Source organism: Aethalodelphis obliquidens, unplaced genomic scaffold (assembly GCF_003676395.1).
Source record: "Aethalodelphis obliquidens isolate GAN/ISIS:26980383/991018 unplaced genomic scaffold, ASM367639v1 scaffold22, whole genome shotgun sequence".
Classification (NCBI taxonomy): domain Eukaryota; kingdom Metazoa; phylum Chordata; class Mammalia; order Artiodactyla; family Delphinidae; genus Aethalodelphis; species Aethalodelphis obliquidens.
The window spans coordinates 18,519,191-18,540,437 of NW_020837966.1; the positions used below are offsets into that span (position 1 = coordinate 18,519,191).

At 43.0% G+C, this 21,247-nt stretch overlaps 1 protein-coding gene across 6 annotated transcripts in view; it reads right to left on the reverse strand.

Moving 5' to 3' along the window:
* The window catches only part of FOXP1 (forkhead box P1), a 597,337-nt gene that overhangs the window by 150,856 nt on the left and 425,234 nt on the right, over nucleotides 1-21,247 (reverse strand). The window lies entirely within an intron of this gene.

Here is a 21,247-nt window from a genome sequence, read left to right on the forward strand (position 1 = left end):
TGTCAAACACACATGGGTCCTTCTGAGCTTACACCATGGGCTGGTTTTTATTTAAAGCTAGAAACTGGGGAGGTGCTATCGACTGGAGATAAAACCAAAGGAGAAAACGAGACTCCTCCAAAGGCAGAACACTGACCAATGACTGACCAATCTCTTTTGAACGCTCAAATAAAAAAGTATGTCATCAATAAATCCTCATGCAGTCATTCAGGGACAGAGGACTTAACAGGAATAACTGCTAGCCCCACCTTTCCAAAGAGGACAGCAGGATTGGCAACGGAACACTGAAATCTGCAGACATTGTGCTGGAAAATCACACGAGAAGTTAGATTATTTGAATCAATTCAGCTGAGAACCAAAAATGTACATATGGACAAGATGTTGAGAAGGCTCATTAAATGATGCGCCTGGAGTTTAGAGACAAAACAAGATTTACTGGGGATCACATCAATAATCATTGCTACATGATCACTCATTATTTGTGCCTGAAAGAAGGTTCACACAGAGACGGGGTCAAAGTATCGAAAAGACCTGACACTATAATCTTAGAAAGTGTGAAAAATGGGCTAATGATGGTAGTGTGTTCCTCCAAGAGGAACAGATGTCATTTACATAAGAAAACAGTGTTTATAGTTCTAGGAAAAGTTAGAGTGACACGGTGCAGTGGGGAAAGGCAAGATGGTACGGGGTTTCCCGTGCAGCAAACTCAGGGGAAGGGCAATGAGAGTGGTCAAGGGGGCTACTGTTCACGAAAAGATGCCTAAAAATGTTGCATCAGCAAGAGGAGTACTTCTCCTCAAAGGACAATTTAACTAAACCGAGCTCATGACTGTACCGTTGGCACAAAGAATATGTTTAAGACGCTATGTAAGGTTGTGTGGTGGCTTCGTGCCTAAGAGGTCCAGAGGGAGGAAATGAAACATACGCACAGATAAAGAAACGGGTGACCAAGAAAAGATCTTGGGAAAGATGGACCCCTCCGATCTCACCTCCCTACTGCACCCACCCTTCTTAGCCCTTCAGTAGCCTTCTGTCTACTGAACTCACCACGACCAGCCCTTCAGATGGAACGGACAGGCTATTTCATCTGGGAAGGGAGAGGCGTGTTCGAGAAAGCCTGCCTGCAAGAGCCTTGAGAAGAGAGGCTGTCTGAGAGGGGCATCTGGAAGCCAAGACGCCTGGGAGAGTTGCCTGAGACTCCAGCCTGCTGTCTCCGAGGAGGATTCACCACCATCACTGGACTCCGGGTTTCCTTGTCTCCTTGGAGACGCTCAGTACATGCGTAGGTGTAAAAGTGGGCAGAGTGAAGATTTCATTTATATCATATAAGAAAAATAGTCCCGTTGCAAGGTGCCTGCAGGAGCAAAGAGCCTCTCCTCCTACTGTATACGTCCTCTTAGCTATTTTCCATGAAGGTTTTATGGCTTTTTAATGTAGGAAAGGGAACTGTTATATATTTTAAGTGCTACCTTCAGAGCTCCCAGAGTCACAGACTGATGAGCCAAGAAGGGTCTGGCTGCTGGTTGGAAAGGCAGACGGAAGGTCTGTAGATGACAACGAAAAGATCGTGCAGAGAAAGATACGGTGGGGAAGAGGAGAAAAGTTAGGCACATTCAAGACCAAAACAGTGCAAGCAAAGGAGATCAGAGTAGCGGCAACTCCGCAGGGTCACAAACCTTTGTTGAAATAATTTACCACGTTTCACGAAATACCTGGAGAACAGGGACTCAACTTTCAGGTACTCAAGTCTCCGAGAATCTATACAGTGAGCTCCTCATTTAAGCAAAAGACTTACTAATAAGTGTCCTTTAAAAAAATGTACATACACACAAACCTATTCTTCTATGAGCAAGTTCTCACAAACACACTTCAGCAAAATAAAGTAGAGGACTCAAATTTAAGTTTGCAACAAATGTTTACTAAGCTGGCTCTATACATTTCAAAATTAGCTACTGGAATCCTTGCAATTTTTTCTGCTGGGCTGAGGGAAAAAAAGTCGTTTATGTGTGTAACATCTTTTTCAGACCCAACATGGGGGAAATCAAATTACATAATCGTGGAACAAACTCCAGCCCTTTCACAGCATTTCAGACAAAGCCACACCAAAGAAGATAATTAAAGGTAGAAGCACAGGGCAGAAAAGGTTTAGGAACTTGTATGAACGCAAGGGAAATTTTAGTCAAACTACTGAAGAGAGAACAGATGATGAAGATGTATAAACTGGCCTCCAAATTTCACCCTCAAAATGAATGCAAACAGGTAAAATAACTTCAAATATTTGGGATGGAGAGATAACCCTAGTGCAAAGAATATATTCATCTTGGGGGACTCCCCTCGGCGCAGTGGATAAGACTCCACGCTCCCAACGCAGGGGACGCGGGTTCGATCCCCGGTCAGGGAGCTAGATAGATCCTGCATGCTGCAACTAAGAGTTCGGCATGTCGCAACTAAGACCTGGCACAGCCAAATAAATAAATAAATCTTAAAAAAAAATATTTAAAAAGAATTATTCATCTTGATATGAATTGTTATGAATTATTCCATAATAATTCCCTGGCCTAATCATGAGTATGAGAACAAAGTTGGTCCATACTAACACTTCCCCACCTTCTGAAAAATCAACTAAGGTCTCAGCCAGAATTTTAAAACCTAATTTATTAGAACTTATAAAGTGCTGTGAAATCAATCACTAAAGGGCATTTGCTTTTCTGATTCCCATGATATTTAAATCACTGTAAACTAGATTTTAAATCATCACGAAAAAAGAAGAGAAACAGACCCTTAGTGCACAACACTATGTATATGACGTTATAATACAAATCCCTTTTTTAAAAAAACATCTTTATTAGAGTATAATTGCTTTACAATGGTGTGTTAGTTTCTGCTTTATAACAAAGTGCATCAGCTATACATATACATATATCCCCATATCTCCGCCCTCTTGCGTCTCCCTCTGACCCTCCCTATCCCACCCCTCAAGGCATCTACCATGTGAGTCAAACCTGCTTTTCGTCATATTCACTGCTGGTCAGTAAAAGATTTGTAATGACTGATGGGATCCCCTTTGGGAACTGCACCAGGGACCTAGGTCCACTTTGTTTCCTATACATGCTGACTTGATAGCCATTTTTACCTGTTCCATGCATCAAAATCATAAAAACCGGATTCATGTCTCTCATCTCCGATTCCACTGCCTGAACCTCAGAGATGTGTCCCAACACGACTAAGGAGTGAGGACAGACTTCTCTTATTTTTATAACAGTTTCTTAATCATGATTGGAGCAAGGTCCCTTAAGATATCCTGTTTGAAGATACAAGTAGATCCTTCAGCAGCTAAAGAATAATAAGATTCAAGTAGATATTGTGTGTGTGTGTGTGTGTGTGAGAGAGAGAGAGAGAGAGAAAGAGAGAGAAAGAGAGAGGGAGAGAGAGAAAGAGAGAGAAAGAGAGAGGGAGAGGAAGAGAAAGGGGGAGGGAGGGGGAGGGAGGGAGAGAGAATATGAATAAATAAAAGAATTTCCCTTGTAAGAAGCAAGGATCAACTGTGACTCAAGTTCCAGGCCAACTGCTTGTGTAAATAACTTAAAAGGTTCCATCCAATCTCTGGAGACCTTTTACTCTTGGTGGTGGTTTCCTGGGCTGGGTTGAGTCAACACTTCCTTTAGAACAGATGTGACAATTGCCTGGCCCTGGATAACGCGGTGCTGTACTTGACTGCTAGGCTGGAGTTACAGTAAAGATGCAGTTCGAAGATGTCAGTGCGAAGGCGAGTGATAAAACCAGGCACTTACGGCTCAGTTGCACACAATCCCATTTATTGTCCTTCAACAGACGAAATCAATGGCCCTGTGAGCTAACAGGAGCCAAGGCATACACTGCCTCCCTCTCTGCCTTGGCTGCTATCTATGCCCCGATCTGCCCAAGGGGCTGAAGTCTCCTTGTGGTCAGCACGCCACAGACCCCAGCCCAGGCTGGGCACTCAGAAGGTCAGGGGGACTGGCGCTGGGTTGCTAGTTTGGCAGCATGCTAGTTAGTTTCATGGTGACTGGGGACCTGGACAGTTTTGACACATCTTCCATTCTTTTGGTTCCAGATGACTTCATTCTCAGCAGTGCCTCCCATTCCTTGTAAATAGGTGCCATCTGTTATTTACAAATTACATTTTACATCAGCATGTTTGTAACTTTCGAGCTATTTACATCTCAAGTTCACGGCAGGTGCTTATATTTGGGGCGTGAGGCATCCTATGAGGTGTGCTATGTTTAGCATGTTCATCAAGGTAGCCAATGTTCAAAAAACACGTTTACCATATTTTAAGAAACACCAATGTGTTTACATAAAATATGGTTTGAGTAAACATGCACACAAACAGAAAGCAACCGGTAGGAGAAAACAGACAATTTTTTTTTACATAACACACTTGGTGATGAGATCAGTACCTGAGGTCAGTACTGATACATGGAGGTCTTCCAAAAATATGAGGCACTGCAGCATTTTAGGTCAAGGGTCAGCAAACTTTAGCCCAGGGACCAAATCCAGCCCACCACCTGTTTTTGTCCAGCCCATGAGATAAGAATGGTTGTTACTTATTTAAACAGTTGGGAGAACAACAAAAAAATATTTTGTGACATGAAAATTACATGGAATGTAAGTTTCAGCGTCCACAAATAAAGTTTTATTGGAACACAGTCACCTTCATTTGCTTCCATACCACCTGGCTGCTTTTAGGCCACAAAGCAGAGTTAAGTACCTGTGACAGAGACTGAAATGCCTAAAATATTTCCTATCTAGCCCTTTACAAGAAAAGTTTCGCCAGCTTGTCTTAGGCTGCTATCTGTATTCTGAGAGTCTCATAAGATTCCACCGGACACAATTTTATATAAACAGAGCTTTCAATCATTTGGCCAGAATAATTTTAGTGGAGCTAAGATGCAAGGATGTTACTAATTAGCTATTCTTAAGGCTCAAACTCATTTTTGATTTTCTAAGAAGGAACTGGGACAGGAACACAAAATACATCCACATACTCCTCTATCTGAAACCATTTCAAACTACTTGCGAATGCTGAACGCATGTTTCTTCTTCCCACAGGTCATTTATAGCAGTTCAGAGTGCATCTCATTCTAGTGCGAGGTTTTCGACGTTCCCTATTGGCCAGTGGAGAGGGGCTGCTGACTTCCTGTCTGCCCCGAGAAGCTGTCCCATTTCCAGCTTCAAAGGCAGCTCTGAGTCAGCCACCCTTCCTCTAGTTTCTTTTCCTAGACTCTCCGCACCCCGCAAGATCAAACCTGTTTCTCAGATAATTTCACAGGCTAATCAACAGTCACTGCGTAGATGAGGGTGGAAGGAAAAGCCAGCAATAAAAAGCTGCATGGGAAGCTTAGTAGGAAAGAAGACATGTTCTCTCCTCTATTTCTCAACCTCTACAGACACCTCAAGTCCCTCCAGAGCACCTTTTCCCCCTATGCTAATTTGCTATCTTGGTTCAACTCCAGCAACTAGCTACCATCTAAACACGAGTGCTCCTCATGGAACCCAATCTGACAACTGCTCTGGAGCAAGACCCAGAAATAAGTATGCAGGGAAACTCCATCACCCCCTTGCTTTGGACATGGTAAGCATTCCAGTGCAGGATGAAAAGCAGGTTTGGGGGTTACCTTAAGAAAAGAAATGACGGTGGCTGACAGAACTAGAAGCATTTGCACAGAACCAACAACATTCCAAGGCAGTGAATTCTCCAACAAGAATGCAAAAAAAGGGCTTCCCTGGTGGCGCAGTGGTTGAGAGTCCGCCTGCCGATGCAGGGGACACGGGTTCGTGCCCTGGTCCGGGAAGATCCCGTATGCCGCGGAGCGGCTGGGCCCGTGAGCCATGGCCGCTGAGCCTGCACGTCCGGAGCCTGTGCTCCGCAACGGGAGAGGCCACAGCAGTGAGAGGCCCGCATACCGCAAAAAAAAAAAAAAAAAAGAATGCAAACAAACAAACAAAAATATATATGTATATACACACACACATACATATATATGTGTATATGTATATAATTTACAACTAGAGCACTTGGTTATCACAGGAGAATGGAAAAGTGAGCTGATCTCACAGAGGGATTTCAGTGATTATGAATATGAAAATATTAGATGCCCAAGGAAAGATTCCAATTCTAACGATTGTGTAACTATTAGATACCCAATGAAAGATAGCACTATAGCAGACCCTCAAGTCATGTTACTGGTGACATAAGCAAACAACAAACAAAAACCTACTTTATCAGAACTTTAATACACAGAGGGCAACAACAACCAACAAAAAAATCATCAGAGAGCCTTTAATTGTCTCTTTGCACCAGTCACTGTTTGGTCTAATCTGTGATACTGCAAATAAGGGTGTAGACTCTGAGCATTCATTGGTAGTTGATTCACTTGACTCCACCCCCCAAAAGTAGGCGGGGCCGACAGCAATGCCTTAGATCATTTGGGACAGCGGATTTGAACCAGTGACCCAGAAGAGAAAGGTTCTACGGAGCATCACCCATCCTCAAGAGTTCTGACAGCTCTGTAAAGTGTCCTACACTTTGAGGGCATTCCAGCCGATATTTAGAGAGGGCATGGCTTTCTCCAAATGTTGCACAGCCTCTGCAAGTGAGTTTATGAGACAACAGCTGGATAGACGTGGTGAAAAACTGGAGCAGAGACCATCTCACTCCTACGACTCTCCAAAACTATGTGTTCAAGTTAAAAGCAAAAGGGACAGGAAATGGAAAAGTCAAAGTTCCCTATCGTCATCGCTGTCCTAACTGAAGAAGAAGACAGGGCCATGAGCAGTGTCACCTCCACCTGTCCATCTTTCTCTGGGTGGAGAAAGATGAGGCCAACACCCAGCGTTCCCTCCCCAACCGGGACCACTGCAATTTCTTTACTGTCCCACACCAGCTTGAACCTCCATCCTCTAGATGTACTTCCAATGCCACGTTTCCCAAATCTTTACTGACAAGATTTCATGTTCCTTAAGCTACACAGAGGATGCTATGACGTTTAATAGTCATATATTCTTTGCTTTAAAATCTAACAAATAATGCAAAGACATGAGTACAGGTAGGTTGGGAGTGTGAGTGAGTGAGTGAGTGAGTGCGTGTGTGTGCGTGTGTGCGTGTGTGCGTGCGTGTGTGTGAGAGTGAGTGAGTGCGTGTGTGTGTGTCAGTGTGTGTGTAGGCAAATCCATTAGAGCATATTTGCTTGGGAGAAAAGGTGGCAAATGCCATTTCCTTCTTTTTTAAACATTTAATTTTTTTATTTTTTATTTTTAGAAGAGCTGGGATGAAGGAGAACAGAGTTATGCAACCGTGTTCTCGCACCATGTCATGATTCACCAGCATTAGTGCTGCAGGGTTCAAACACCATCTCATGCACCTACTACAGGAGACTTGGACACAGAAATAATACCTGAAGGCTGCAGACAGGAGGAGGTGTTGTACTATAAGCCCCACCCCCAAAGGAAAGCTGGGAAGCAGAAAAAGGGTCCGCAAACCCTATATTCACTTGCAGTTATGAATAACCTTTTTCATTTGTAAGGCGCCCAGAAGATGCCTCCTGCCAAAGAAGGTCAAAGTTAGGAACTTTCACAAGCCAAGAGGAAAAGGGTATCTGTGATCCTCTTGCAAAATCAGCTGAAATAAGTGCAATGGCTACAAACAGGCAGAAAGTCTGTTTGAAGTCTCTTGTAAGAGGAGGAAAGAAAAGCCCCACCATCACGCTCCTACTCCAAACACCTATTAACATAGGGCCCCCCAAGCACCTTGCTGAGGCCCCGGCTGGCTGCTCCTGGCGGGAGCCAGTGCCAGACGCTGAATCACCACCACCGAGTCTCCGGTACCTGAGTTGTGTTTGGAAGGATTCCATTCAAGCACTGCCCAGGCCTGAGCCTGTCTAGCTCATGAGAGTTGACAAGCCCTCAGCCTGGGGTACCGTGACTGGAGGCAAGATCAGCACTGCCATCTAGTAAAACAGAAGTCGGCTTTATTAGACAGTATCTAAAACGTTCAGCGGGATGCTGCGTCAAACCCGCTTCCGCCCGTTCAGGAAGGACCAGACTGTACCCAAAAGTGAATAAGTAACCTGGCCCAGTCCTCCTCCAAGTTCCCAAAGTAGAAAACGGGGCGGGGGGGGGGGTCAAATGCGAGACTAAATGAATCCAAGGGATCTGTTAACTCACTGTATTAACCTGCCGTTTTCTGCAATTGCCTTTTAGGAGGGTGCAGCCCGGTAACTCTCATTATGAATAATCCAGATGCTTATCTTTTCATACCCTGCAGTGAGGCTTTGAACGCTGCCAAAGAATCGGGCTGGAATCATGCTCAAAATAAGGAAGAATTTTCTGTGATTCTGCTCGTAACACTGTACTTAAGTTTCTGCTCAGGCAAATGAGGCTGTATCCGCTTTTCTTCTTGTGATACAAGCCCTAACAGGGTTCGAGATGCCCTCACAGGAAATAAACCCTTAGAAGGCTTCACTTCACAAATTACCTTCCTTTCCTTCGCTGAATTTTGGGCAAAGCAGCAAGAGTGAGAACCAAGTCCAGCTGAGATAAAAGACAAAAGAAAGAAATAGAAAAGAGAAGAGGGGGAGACCCAAATATGACTAAGAATCTCAAGTTTGGAACTACTCACTCTTGGCCAAAGTTAGTCTAGATAGAAAAAAAAAATCCAAATATTTTCCAATAATCTACACTTCGCAAGGCAGTTATTGCAAAGAGCGAAGAATATACCTGTACGAGAACTTAAGAAATGAGGCACATCTAGAAACACAGGGGCAAGTGGAGGGTCATAACTCCCCGCATTTAGAATACTAAAATAAAAACAACGTAATGAATTGCTTACTATGTGCCAGGCATTATGCCAGTTACTTGCTTTATACTTTTTCTTTTATTCTTCGTTCCCAAACATTTCTAAGGGAAGTAGGGGAAGGGTTTATGATTACCAATTTAAAGTGGAAAAACTAAGATGGTGAGGTTTGGTGACTTGCCCAAGGTCACAAGTCTAGTGAGCGGTTAGGACAGAAATACAAAAACAAACGTTGTCTCCTGAAAACGTGATACTCACATTCTACCAAGGTCAGTGATTAGACCAAATATGGCCAAGGGTAGTTCTGGCAAAGGGACATGCAGTCCTACAGAGCCAAAAATGCATGAATGAACGTGCGTCCCGATGCCTTCAGGATGAAGGGAAGGGCCTCGTCACGGTACCACACTTCCTAACTCATCTGTCCTCTTCGCCCACGCTAAAGACTTGCTTTTTTTTTTTTCAACCAGATCTTCCTATTCCCAGGACTCTTGGAGTCACAGTCACATCTGTAATTCCCTTCTTCACGTTCTCTGCCCACATTTACATGGCATCCAAGTATCTTCTCCATTTAAACACTACCCTTCCCAGACAAATACTGCATGACCTGACTTACACACATGGAATCTAAAAGAGTTGAATTCAAAGAAGCAGAGAGTAGAATGGTGGTTGCCAGGGGCTGGGGGGAGGGGAAATGGGGAGATATTGGCCAAAGGGCACAAACCTTCTGCTGTGAGAGATGAATAAGTTCTGGGGATCTAATGTACAGCATGGTGACTACGCTTAATAATACTGTATTGTACGCTAGAAATTTTCTAAGAAGATACAGCTTCAATCTTCTCACCATACACACAAAAGGGTCACTATGTAGAGGTGGTGGATGAGTTATTGAGTTTGACTGTGGTGATCTTTTCACAATGCATATATATATATATACATGAAAACATCAAGTTGTACACCTTAATATAGATACCATTTCTTTATGAAAACCTATCTCAATAAAGTTAAAAAATAAACGATATCTTTGAAAGTTAATAAATTCTACCTCTTCCTAAAAACTCAACCCAGTTCCTTCAAGCAGCAGAGTCCTTCCCTTGGGGCCCAAGGCACCAGGGTTGCTTGGGAATCCCTGTAACACCCTGTGTTTCTATTGCTGTGATGGCAGGCAGACAGGAAGAAATGAACCAGCCCAGCTATCTCTGAATCTCCCTCATAATTATCTATCCAGATTCATCCATCTTCTCTGGGGATACTGATGCTGTCACCATCATCCCCTGATTTTGATCCTTTCTTCACGTCCCAGTAGGGACAAGTCCCCTGTTCCATGGTTCAACTGAGCCAAGGTCGGACCTTTGCAAGAAGAGCGTTTCATAAGGCAAACAATGGAGTGGCTGAGCTGAGAGAGCACAGATTTCTTCTCACAGTTTAACTGAAGTCCAGCCACAGTGCACACGCCGGGACACCTGTGTCTCTGCTCCACCTTTGGCTAAGTTCGACCTGTCTCTTTCCACCCACCAGACATGGCTTTCAGGTCCAGCAGGATTTCTGACCCCTGTTTTTTCAATCCACTGCAGATTCTCACATTCTACTATAGTTGCTTGCTTCTTGTTTGAGTGGTGGGGGGGTGGGTGTTAAGTAACTGTATGAAATTTTTTTGCTCTGAATGCTTTTCCCCCCTCACTTTTATTGAGATGTAATTAACATGTAACACTCTAATAGTTCTAAGTGTGCAGCATGATTATATATATATAAACGATTACATATATATATGATTACATGTATATAGAAATGATTAGCACAAGTTTAGCTAACATCCATCACCTCACGCAGTTTCAATTTTTTTCTTGTGATGAGAACTTTTAAGATCTACTCTCTTAGCAACTTTCAAATACACAATACAGTGTTATTAACTTAAGTCACCGTGCTGTACATGACATCCCCAAAACTTACTGATCTTTGTAGCTTTTGACAAGCTTCACCCACTTCCCCAATTCCCCACCTCTGGCAACCACCCATCTGTTCTTTGTTTTTATGAGTTTGATCATGTTAGATTCCACATACAAGTGAGATTATATGGTATTTGTCTTTCTCTGTCTGACTTATTTTACTTAGCAGAATGTTCTTAAGGTCTACCTGTGTTGCTAAAAATGGCAGGATTTCCTTCTTTTTATGGGTAATATTCCTGTGTGTGTGTGTGTGTATGTACATCACATTTTCTTTACTCATTCATCCATCGATGGACACTTTGGGTTTGTTCCATACCTTGGCTACTGTACATAATGCTGCAATGAACATGGGGGTGCAGATATCTTTTCCAGAGAGTGATTTCATTTCCTTTGGATATATACCCCAAAGTGGAACTGCTGGATCATATGATAGTCCTATTTTTAATTTTCTGAGGAACCTCCATACTGTTTTCCATAGTGGCTGCACCAATTTACATTCCCTCCAGCAGTGCACAAGGGTTCCCTGTTCTCCATATCCGCACCAACACTTGTTATTTCTTGTCGTTTTGATAAGAGCCATTCTAATAGGTGTGAAGTGACATCTCACTGTGGCTTTGATTTGCATTTTCAATTAAATGTATTCTTAAAACTGTTCTGGTTCCTGGCCACTGGGGATGAGGAAGATAATAATAAAAGTTGCAATTTTGTGTTTATTGCCTGACAAGTACTAAACAGTATAGACACACAATCTCAACTAATTTTCACAATCGTTTGAGGCATCATTATACCCAGCTAACATAGATGGAAACACAGGAACAGAAAGGTTAAATTCTAAAGATTATGTGAGATACGCATAATTCTTAGCACAGTACCTGTACATGACAACTACTTATTTAATGGAAACCAGTTCTTAGTACACTGCCCCATATGTAAGAAGATATATTTTGTGGGAAACAAAGATTCCTCTTCCCCAGTGATCTCAAACCACTGGCTATCCTCTTTAGAAAGACACTGAGAAAACCACAGCATCCTCTATTGAGCCCAGAGGAATCTAAGGCAGACAATATTCATCGTATGAAAAGCGAACTGAGGACAAGAGGGCCGATGTGATTTACCCATGGTCACACAGATGACTTGCAACTGAGAGGCCTGTATCCTTCCGCTGGCAAAGGCACTTGAGCAAATATGGTTCCTTCTGACCCTCACCAAACCCTAACCTATGCCTTGCCCTGACTCGTAGAATAATACAGAGGGAATGGCTGGCTGGAAGCCAAAGGACAAGCCTGGGGGGAGATGAAGGTACCGACGATACAGCTGCCAGGTCATGACGAAGAAATGATGGCCAACACTTACTGAATGCCAACTGCATATCTGGCTTGGTTCTAAATTGTTTTACGTAAACAGAAAGTTTACCGAATATGCCAAAGGTCACACAGTCTGGCTTAGAATCCCTGCCCTTGTACTTCAAGAATGACACAACCCAAAATGGCCACTAACCCGCAAATCCATGGCTTTGGAATTCCTGCATTCACATGGAACCAGAACGACTTGCTAGACATGATAGATCTTTAGAGAAGAATGTAGAGATGTCTAGAAGAATATAATCAGTTAGTCCAAGCCACACTCAAAGGTACTTGGCAGTGAACTTTCTGAAGATTTGATCACTCTGGTCAAGGAATTAGAAACATTTTCTTAAAAGGCGGGTTGAAAACGAAACTGTGTTCATCAGATGGACAACAGTGTTCCCAGAGTTGTGCTCGTCGGGTGACAACGATCTTTGGAGCTTCTGGTCACTGCCGTTTAGCATAAGGGGGATCTTGAGTCTCCAGGCATGAAGAAATAGGGATTCCCTGGGAATTTGGGGGAATTACTGACCTTAGGAGAAGCATAACACTTCCAAAGAAAGAGAGGCTTACTTCATAAAACATTAATGTATTTCTACAGAAGCAGCATACATGGTGGTGAAGTGCCCACCAGTCATTCTGCCTGGATCTGAACCCCAGCTCCACCACCTGCGAGCTGTGTGACCTTGGACAAGTTACTTAACCTCTCCTTGCGTCCATTTCTTCATCAGTAAGAATGCGAGAAAATAACAGTCCCTATATCATAATTAATACATATAATATGCATAGCCTAGGGCCTCACAATGAATAAGTGCTTCTGAAATAAGTCAGATAAAGATAAATATCATATGATAGCACTTAAATGTGGCATTTTTAAAAATGATACCAATTAACTTATTTACAAAACAGAAACAGACTCACAGACATAGAAAACAGACTTATGGTTACCAAAGGGGAAGTGGTGGGAGGGAAAAATCCGGAGTTTGGGATTAACAGATACACATTACTATATATAAAATAGATAAACAACAAGGACCTGCTGTAGAGCACAGGGAACTGTAGTCAATATCTCGAAATAACCTACAATGGAGATGAATTTGAAAAAGGATTGTGCTGTACACCTGAAACGAACACAACATTGTAAATCAACTATACTTCAATTTAAAAAAAGCACTTAAAAATGATTACTCATTTTATAAGATATGAAAAACACATAAATGAATTAGAAAAATAAAAAGTCAAGTGTAATATCCTCATCTACGCATGACACCCTGGCAACACGTGGGGGCATGCTTACATAAACTACTTTTCTGCAGCAAAACTGGAATCATTAATTACACGCTTTTGAAAATCCCTTTTTTTTTTTTTTTTTTTGAAATTAAAAACCCATTTTGAACGGAGACTTTTCAAACCTAATTTCTACGTTCAGCTTCCAACCAACAAACAGTGCTGGGAACCAAATAACCCAAATTCTACCCGCACCCTATTCTAGAGACTTCCGGAAAAGGTTTTAACATGAGACTTAAAACTGCAAATGGCATGTGACTAATTCTTACTCTGTAAGTAGTAACCATAGGAAGGAGCGCAAGACACACAAGAATTTAAGAATCACGTGGTAACACTGAGGGTTAACAGAATGTTTCGATTCTTTTGCCCCAAAGCCCACAACCACGAGTAACTTCTCACTTTGCACTGCCAATGAGCAACGTCTCTGCAAAGAACCAACTAACTTGATTTTTGTGGAAGTTAAATTGCCAACATCATATTGAGTTAACGTGAAACAAAACAAAAATCAAAATTTTAGCCCAGGCTGTATCTTAAAAAAAAAAAAAAAATCTCCTAACTTCGACGCTGAAGAGATTAAAAGTAAGCATGATCTCTTCACCGGCTCCTCCCTTGCATCTCCATCAACTCCACGCACTAGATGCGTTTTCCAGCCCAGTTTCTTCATGGTAAAATACTTTCTCATGAGACTGCCTGTGGTCAGGGCTGAGTATGTCACAGGAAAAACGCTTCTCAGGGCATCTAGATCATACCCCTTCCAGCTCGTGCCTGACCATGAAATACAGACACACCCGGAAATATAAACTATTTTAACAACAGGACACTTTACCACCTCAAAAGTGGGATCATCATCACAGCCCACCTGTGTTCCAAGCATGTTCCAAGTATTAACGAGTTAGCATGAGTCAGGCACTTTGATTTGCACAAAGGGCTGTGTATAGGTACAAAGTGTGACGATCCAACCCAAGGGCCTTTTGGAGAGTCACCCAAATGATAAAAAGAGACGGCGGAAAGGCTACTGCTGCTATGGTTGTCCTCCCCAGGACGAAGCCACCTCCCAGGGACACACATGCGGGGCAATCCTGATGGAGGCTGCGCTGTGTTTGAGTGTCGGCTGCATTGTTCCCTTATATAGTCAATGGAGAGGGAATCCCTCTGTGTGCATATTTCCTATGCACATTCCAAGACAGTATAGGCAATGAAACAGATTTTCAGCTGTGACTTATAGGGCTTGATGTGACCGGGTGAGGCACTGTGCTAGGATCACGCCCATCATTTGTGCAGGGTGTGTATACATGAGGCAGCCCCTGACCAAAATCGTGCTTTAGTTATTAAAAACCGTGCCCGTGAGAGCATGTACACATAGGTCAGTGCTTGGCTATGTATAAAGGATCTCCACGCACTGATGCAAACCCCGCTGGAGAATGAAAGCAAAAAACTTAAAGTTTAGTTTGCTTGTTTAAAAGTCTACGTTTCATGTAGATTTGAGCCTTTCCCTAGGTCTCTGGAGGACCTGACCTGAGATAACCAACACTCCTGCAGGTCATTATATACACGACATAAGAATAAAGACGTGAAGATGTTTTTGAGGGTGTCTCGGAGACCTACAAGGCGTCTCTTTGCAGGACACCACCTGCCTGACACGTTCAAAGAGAGAAGCAACAGCTGGACACGGATAAATCATGCTGCTCACTGGTCACAGAAACTCTGGTACATTTCCCTTTAACTGAGCTCTTTATGTTTCGATGTAAAGTCAGAAGATAGCCTTTAACACAGCTGTAAGAGCTACAGATTTATCCAATGGCATCACTGTTTAACACACACACACACACACACACACACACACACACACACTCTCTCTCTCTCACATACAACATAAAAGCAGAGCTACTGGGGGCTTCCCTGGTGGCGCAGTGGTTGAGAGTCCACCTGCCGATGCAGGGGACACGGGTTCGTGCCCCGGTCCGGGCAGATCCCACATGCCGCAGAGCGGCTGGGCCCGTGAGCCATGGCCGCTGAGCCTGCGCATCCGGAGCCTGAGCTCTGCAGCGGGAGAGGCCACAACAGTGAGAGGCCCGCGTGCCACAAAAAAAAAAAAAAAAAAAAAAAAGTCGAGCTACTGAGGCAGGCATAACTAAGGAATGCATCTAGAAAAGCCAAACTACTGACCAGCTAAACCTTGGAAACCCTGTGCCACAAAACCATCCACCGCAATAGATGAATTCTCAGTGAAAGCCTGCCGAATGCTCAGGAGGCCAAGAGGCTCCTGAGTCGTAAGGGTTAACTTGGTTGCCTTTAAAAAGAAAATGACACATGCAATTTCCTTTTATCATAAAACAATGCATTTACTCTTCTCTGTATGTCTGTTAAAGGGCACGGCTTTCTGAGTGGAAAACAAAACAGAACTTGGTCACATGTTTATTTGCTTCAGCTACTCCCTTCCCCTTCTGATAAATAATCAAACATGCCATCCAGAAAAAACAAAACCAGAGAGCTGGGAAATTTGATGGTCATCAAATAGACTGCGATACCAAGAAAAGCGGCCCACTGTTCCCACACTGAGTTTTTGGCCTCCACACCTACACTAACATCTGAGTAAATACCTCCAGTCACTCTTTCCATTTTCCCTGCAATTACTCCTACTGTTATACAAATTGTCCTTAAGGCAGTCGCAAACGTAATTTTCTTTTCTTGCAAAGTAGAACAACTTCTGAATCTGAAAAAAGCCAGCCTAGCAAGAGCGATACACACATATGTATATACACTTACCTATTTTATTTATTGAAATGCTTCTTCCATGACAGGTGGGGGACAATGACAGAGCCTGTTTCTTTCTCTATTCTAATAGATGGTTGAGTGAGACGCCGAAATTGAAGTATATTTAGTCTGGGGACTAACAAACAAGGTTTAGAGTAATAACAATTCCCTTCAGATCAAAAGAGCTAATTTTCTACTTCCTGTCTATTCCCTGACCAGTACACAGTGAAGAAGAAAAAAAATTAGCACCTGGCTTACCAATTATACTGAAGCTGGTTGGGTCAGGGTTGGGGGAGGGGTGTGGGGAGAGGGGAGGGGGGCCAGAGGGACGTCCACAGCAGACAGGAAAAGGTGGAACCCTTGAAAAAAAAATGTCAAACCATGTGTTGAAAAAGTCATTTCAAGAGAAAGGACCCAAGGGGCAACCACACCACTCTTCGGCATAGAGAGAAGCGAGCAGCCCGGGTTCGAGGGCTTTCCCTGCCATCCTAATTATCCACAATGAGCATTTTGAAAAGACCCTTCCAACATCAAAGTTAACAACCATCTCGGAAAGTGAGGCGGGCTTTCTCTTTCTTTTTTTGCAGCCCACTCCGTTTAAACAATACTAATATGAATGGGATAATGACCGTGCTTGTTTCAGCAGTCTGACTTTTATTGGCATGAAATTGGTACAAATATTATCAAGACCGATTCACAAACGATGATGGGGTCGTGATGCATACATGGAGGACAATCCTGCAGATGCAGAATTACCAAGCCACCAACCCTGCACCCTCTCACTCCTGGTGATAACAGGAAGGAAAAGAAGGCGACACAAAACAAGCTCACAAAGAAGCAGAGCGAGGTTCTAATCTCCGTTCAAGCTCCTAAACCGGTCCTGACGACACACGGCTGCTGACTTAGCTGAGACCATCCGGAGACACGTTTGAAAGCAAGAGTGAAGTAACAAGGAGTTAGAACGAACCGGTCCTCTCAAAGCTCTAAAAAGAAAAACGTCTTTGATGGAAGGGGAGGGGGGCACAAAGAGCAGTAAGTAAGTTGGATCATCTTATTTTGCCCTTCAGAGAATGTCTGCGCAGGAGGAGATCCTTAGTTTTAAAAGTTTATTAACCCAGCGAAAATGTTCTATTTTTTTTTTCCTCTGGACACTTACAGAGAAAATGAAGAGTTTGATCGAGAAAGCTCGCACTGTCTGCCCTTGGATTTCCGTCTTCTTGCTGTAGATGGGTTCTGGCTGTTTCTCTGAAGCGGGGTTGCCGAATGGTAAAAAAGATGTTTGAATAAACAGGAAGTCCTGTGCGACTGAAGCACACTCGAGGAGAAAACACACTGGAACATTGCCCTTTGTAGGCAACTTAAGGGACGCTTGCCTCCACGGTAGCTGCCTGGGCTCTCACTAAATGACAAAGAAACCACAAGAATTCCTCAAGTAATTCTTCACTTTCAAAGTTGAAAGATCAGTTGGAGCTTGGAGGTAATTTTCAAAGTTGCATTTAGCACTTAAAGAAATCTATTCAGGCTACACTGTATCTAAATCATCCCAGGTCTGCAAGCAAGGACACGGCATCAGAAGTGTGCCGGGGCTAGACCAAGCCCTAGCCAAACACAGCTCATTCACGCAGACAAATACATACCGACAGGGTTTTGGGCAGCCTGCTCTTGAGATATTTTTGTGGTGACATTAACATAGGCAGGATGCTTTTTTTTTTTTTTTTTTTTTTTTAAAAAAAAAAAAAAAGGAAGAAAGAAAATTCCGATTCTGCAGACTTTAGAGGATTTTGTCACATGTATTTTTAAAGAACACATCGCCTGCATTCCAAGGATATGCCCCTGAGCTTGCTTTTGCTGCTTTTCCTTTTCTCTGCAATCAACCAAACTACCTGTTTAGCTTGAGACGCCCAGCTTGCCTACCTGAACACTCCTGAAGCCACCCCAAACTAATTATCGAAGTCCTGTCTTCCGTCACCTGAGTGAACTTGACAGATACTGTAAGGAAAAGTGAACTGCTGAAGACAGAGAAGTCAGCTTGAAAAACAGGATGAAGAGTTGAACAGCCAAATTCAAAAAAAAAAAAAAAAAAGAGAAAAGAAAAGAAAAGATAAAGGGGGAGGCGGAGGAGGAAGAAAAAGGATTCCTTCTGAAAATGCACTGCTGCTGTGGCAATGTTCTTCTGCCATGGAAGCAACTGATTTGTCATGGAGCATGGAATGCTGGACTGTCTGTCATCCAGGTGCTAATACTCGGCTAAAATAACTCATTGGGAACTGTCAGTAGGATGTTTACATAGGCCCCAATCTTTTCTTCAGAGAAGGAAATTTTTTACTGGAATTCATCTTCTTTTGATCTCACATTCAAAGCAACGGCAGCTTGATAGACATTCAAGTCTGAAAGCAAATCCAGACGCTGAAGATAAACCGCCAGAATATGACAGGCAGAAGCATCTAAAGCTTATAAAAACCAAGAGAACAGCATGTCGCCTGAGTATTACAATAGCAGAAATCAAGAGACATATTAGGTGGAACTGATCAGCCACAAAAACAGTTCAAAAGGCAGATCAGAGAAACAGAGGACGAGGCTAGGAGGAAAAAAAAAAAGGGAAAGATCTGGTTTACTGCCTCACCTCCCTTCTGAGCCCGGCAGCTTTTAGATGCCTGCCTCTCCACTTTTAGAAGGGGTAGAGTATCCAATTCAAATGTTCCTGTCTAACTCAGCCAGCCTAGTTATAAACGCTGCAAATGACTTCCTAGCAATGCATTTCTAAGGGGCGAGGGAAAGAGACAGACCTTCACCTGTCTCAGTGTCCAGCATGCTACATTTTATTAGCAGCCCCTGCATCTGATCTGTCATGTAGTTTCAAAAGGCACATAGCCTGGGCGCCGTGCAAGTGGGTGGCAGGAAACCCAGTCCTCAACAGAAGAGCTCTAAGTGGTTCGAGACGGGGCTAGAGACTTCTGAGCAAGTCCAGTTCCCTAAAAATGGCTAATTACTAATTGAACACAAATGCTCCAGCCTCAGTCGCACAGATAGATGAGTTCAGGGCGATGGACAGAAAACTGCGCAATACCTCCTCACTTTGAAGTCATCTAAGGCAATTTCATAAAGGAATTATTCCAAGAACTTTCTTAGAGGCACACAATTATTTCTTTTAAAAATAAGCCACTTATTCTAATTAAAGTCAGTGTGTCGAATGAAAAAGTAATTCTCCCAACAAGTTTGTACTTAGAGCTGTTTGTTAATAAACACTGAATGTGAACAGGCAGCATCAGGTTAAAGGGCAAGGGAATTCCACATTATAATTTAGCCTGCAGTTACTCCTGACTGCAGACACCTCCTGGGAGCACAGAGCCAGATCATTCCTGCAGCACCCTTGGATTTTGAAAATCAGCCCCTCCCCCCATTTCTGCGTAATAACCCAATAGTGCAATGTGGATTTAAAAATCTACTGACCAATTTTAAAAGCTGTGATCAGTTTAGGGTTTGCCTCATGCAAACAAGATTCCTGGGTAGCTAAGTTACACATGTGAAAAACAAACAAAACAAACAAACACAACACAAACCCTTCCGGATTCTGAGCCGATTTTGTAAAAGGCATCTTCGGTCACGCTTACATAGCTGTCTGATGTGCTAAGCTGATCATCTGTCTTTAAACGGTACTAGTTCAATATATGAAAGTTGCCACTACTCTTCTCCAAGCTAAAAAAATAAATTAAAAGTTGCTTTCAATACTTACTCCCAAAGTCTGCCAACTAAATATTCTACGTTGCTGTAATGGTTCCATTTACCCAAAACAGGGAGGTTTACCATGTAAAGTGGAATGCAAATTCCTTTATATATTATAAAATACATTCTTCCTCTGCAAAGAATGCTGTCACTCCCATGGTGAGACACGGAGGAGGAACGCTCCATTTCTCACAGCCATTAAAAGTCTTTTTTAAAAATCTGCCATGTAGGGGCTTCCCTGGTGGCGCAGTGGTTGAGGGTCCGCCTGCCGATGCAGGGTATACGTGGGTTCGTGCCCCGGTCCGGGAGGATCCCACATGCCGCGGAGCGGCTGGGCCCGTGAACCATGGCCATTGGGCCTGCGCGTCGTCAGGAGCCTGTGCTCCGCAATGGGAGAGGCCACAATAGTGAGAGGCCTGCATACTGAAAAAAAAAAAAAAAAAAAATCTGCCATGTATAAAGACCTTCATTAGTATAATTAAATGACTGTTGGGGTGGGGTTTTTTTGATATAAACAACTTTTGATCTGTCATTTAAAAACCTCATAATATCATTAAAGAGCTACCATTTTTAAAAGAGAAATTGTCTGCTTAGGGCCATGGAAGAGTAGCCATGCTCTGGGCCACTTCCTCTCTCTCCCTTTTAGACTTCTCCTGGACTTGAATGTCACCACAGACCTTGAATCCTTGAATGTGAAATGGCTTCACGCTAATTGCTCTAATTGCTTGAAGATGTGCAGGCAGGTGAAACCTGATCCCTGTGGCTATTGTAGAGACCAAGAACAACACTGGAATGTTTACACAGTAGTTTGATTTTCATAGACAGAAGGGCTGAGTTTCAGACAGCAAAAACACAGCTAATAGGTGACCCCTTTATGTAGTCCTCCTTTAAAAAAAAAAAAAAAAAAGACACACAACAAAAAACAATTTCATGTTCTAAAAGGCAGTGTCCTAAATGCCAAGGTTATTTGCTTGACTCTTGGAGTGAGTATGCGGTAGGTTGCACCTGACATTTATACGCGAAACTCTACCCCGAACACATTTTTTTTTTCTTTTTACCTTAAAACAAAAAAGCACTTTATATGTCAGTCACCTTACAAACAGATTAGGACTGTATGGTATTTCCAAATAAGTGCCTTCATTTAAATTTTAAATTGAATATTTTCCACTACCGCAAAACTCCTTGTCCCTTAAAGGAGAAGCCTGGTACCTCCTCGTTTACTCCTTTGGTTCTTCTGCTCCCCCCCCACCCCCCATCCCCATTTATGGAACTCCTGACCCTTGTACATTCCTGGATTGCACTTAAAGTTGAATCCAAACCCTCTCATGTTGGTGCTTTAGACAATATGCATCCTTTTGGTGCCT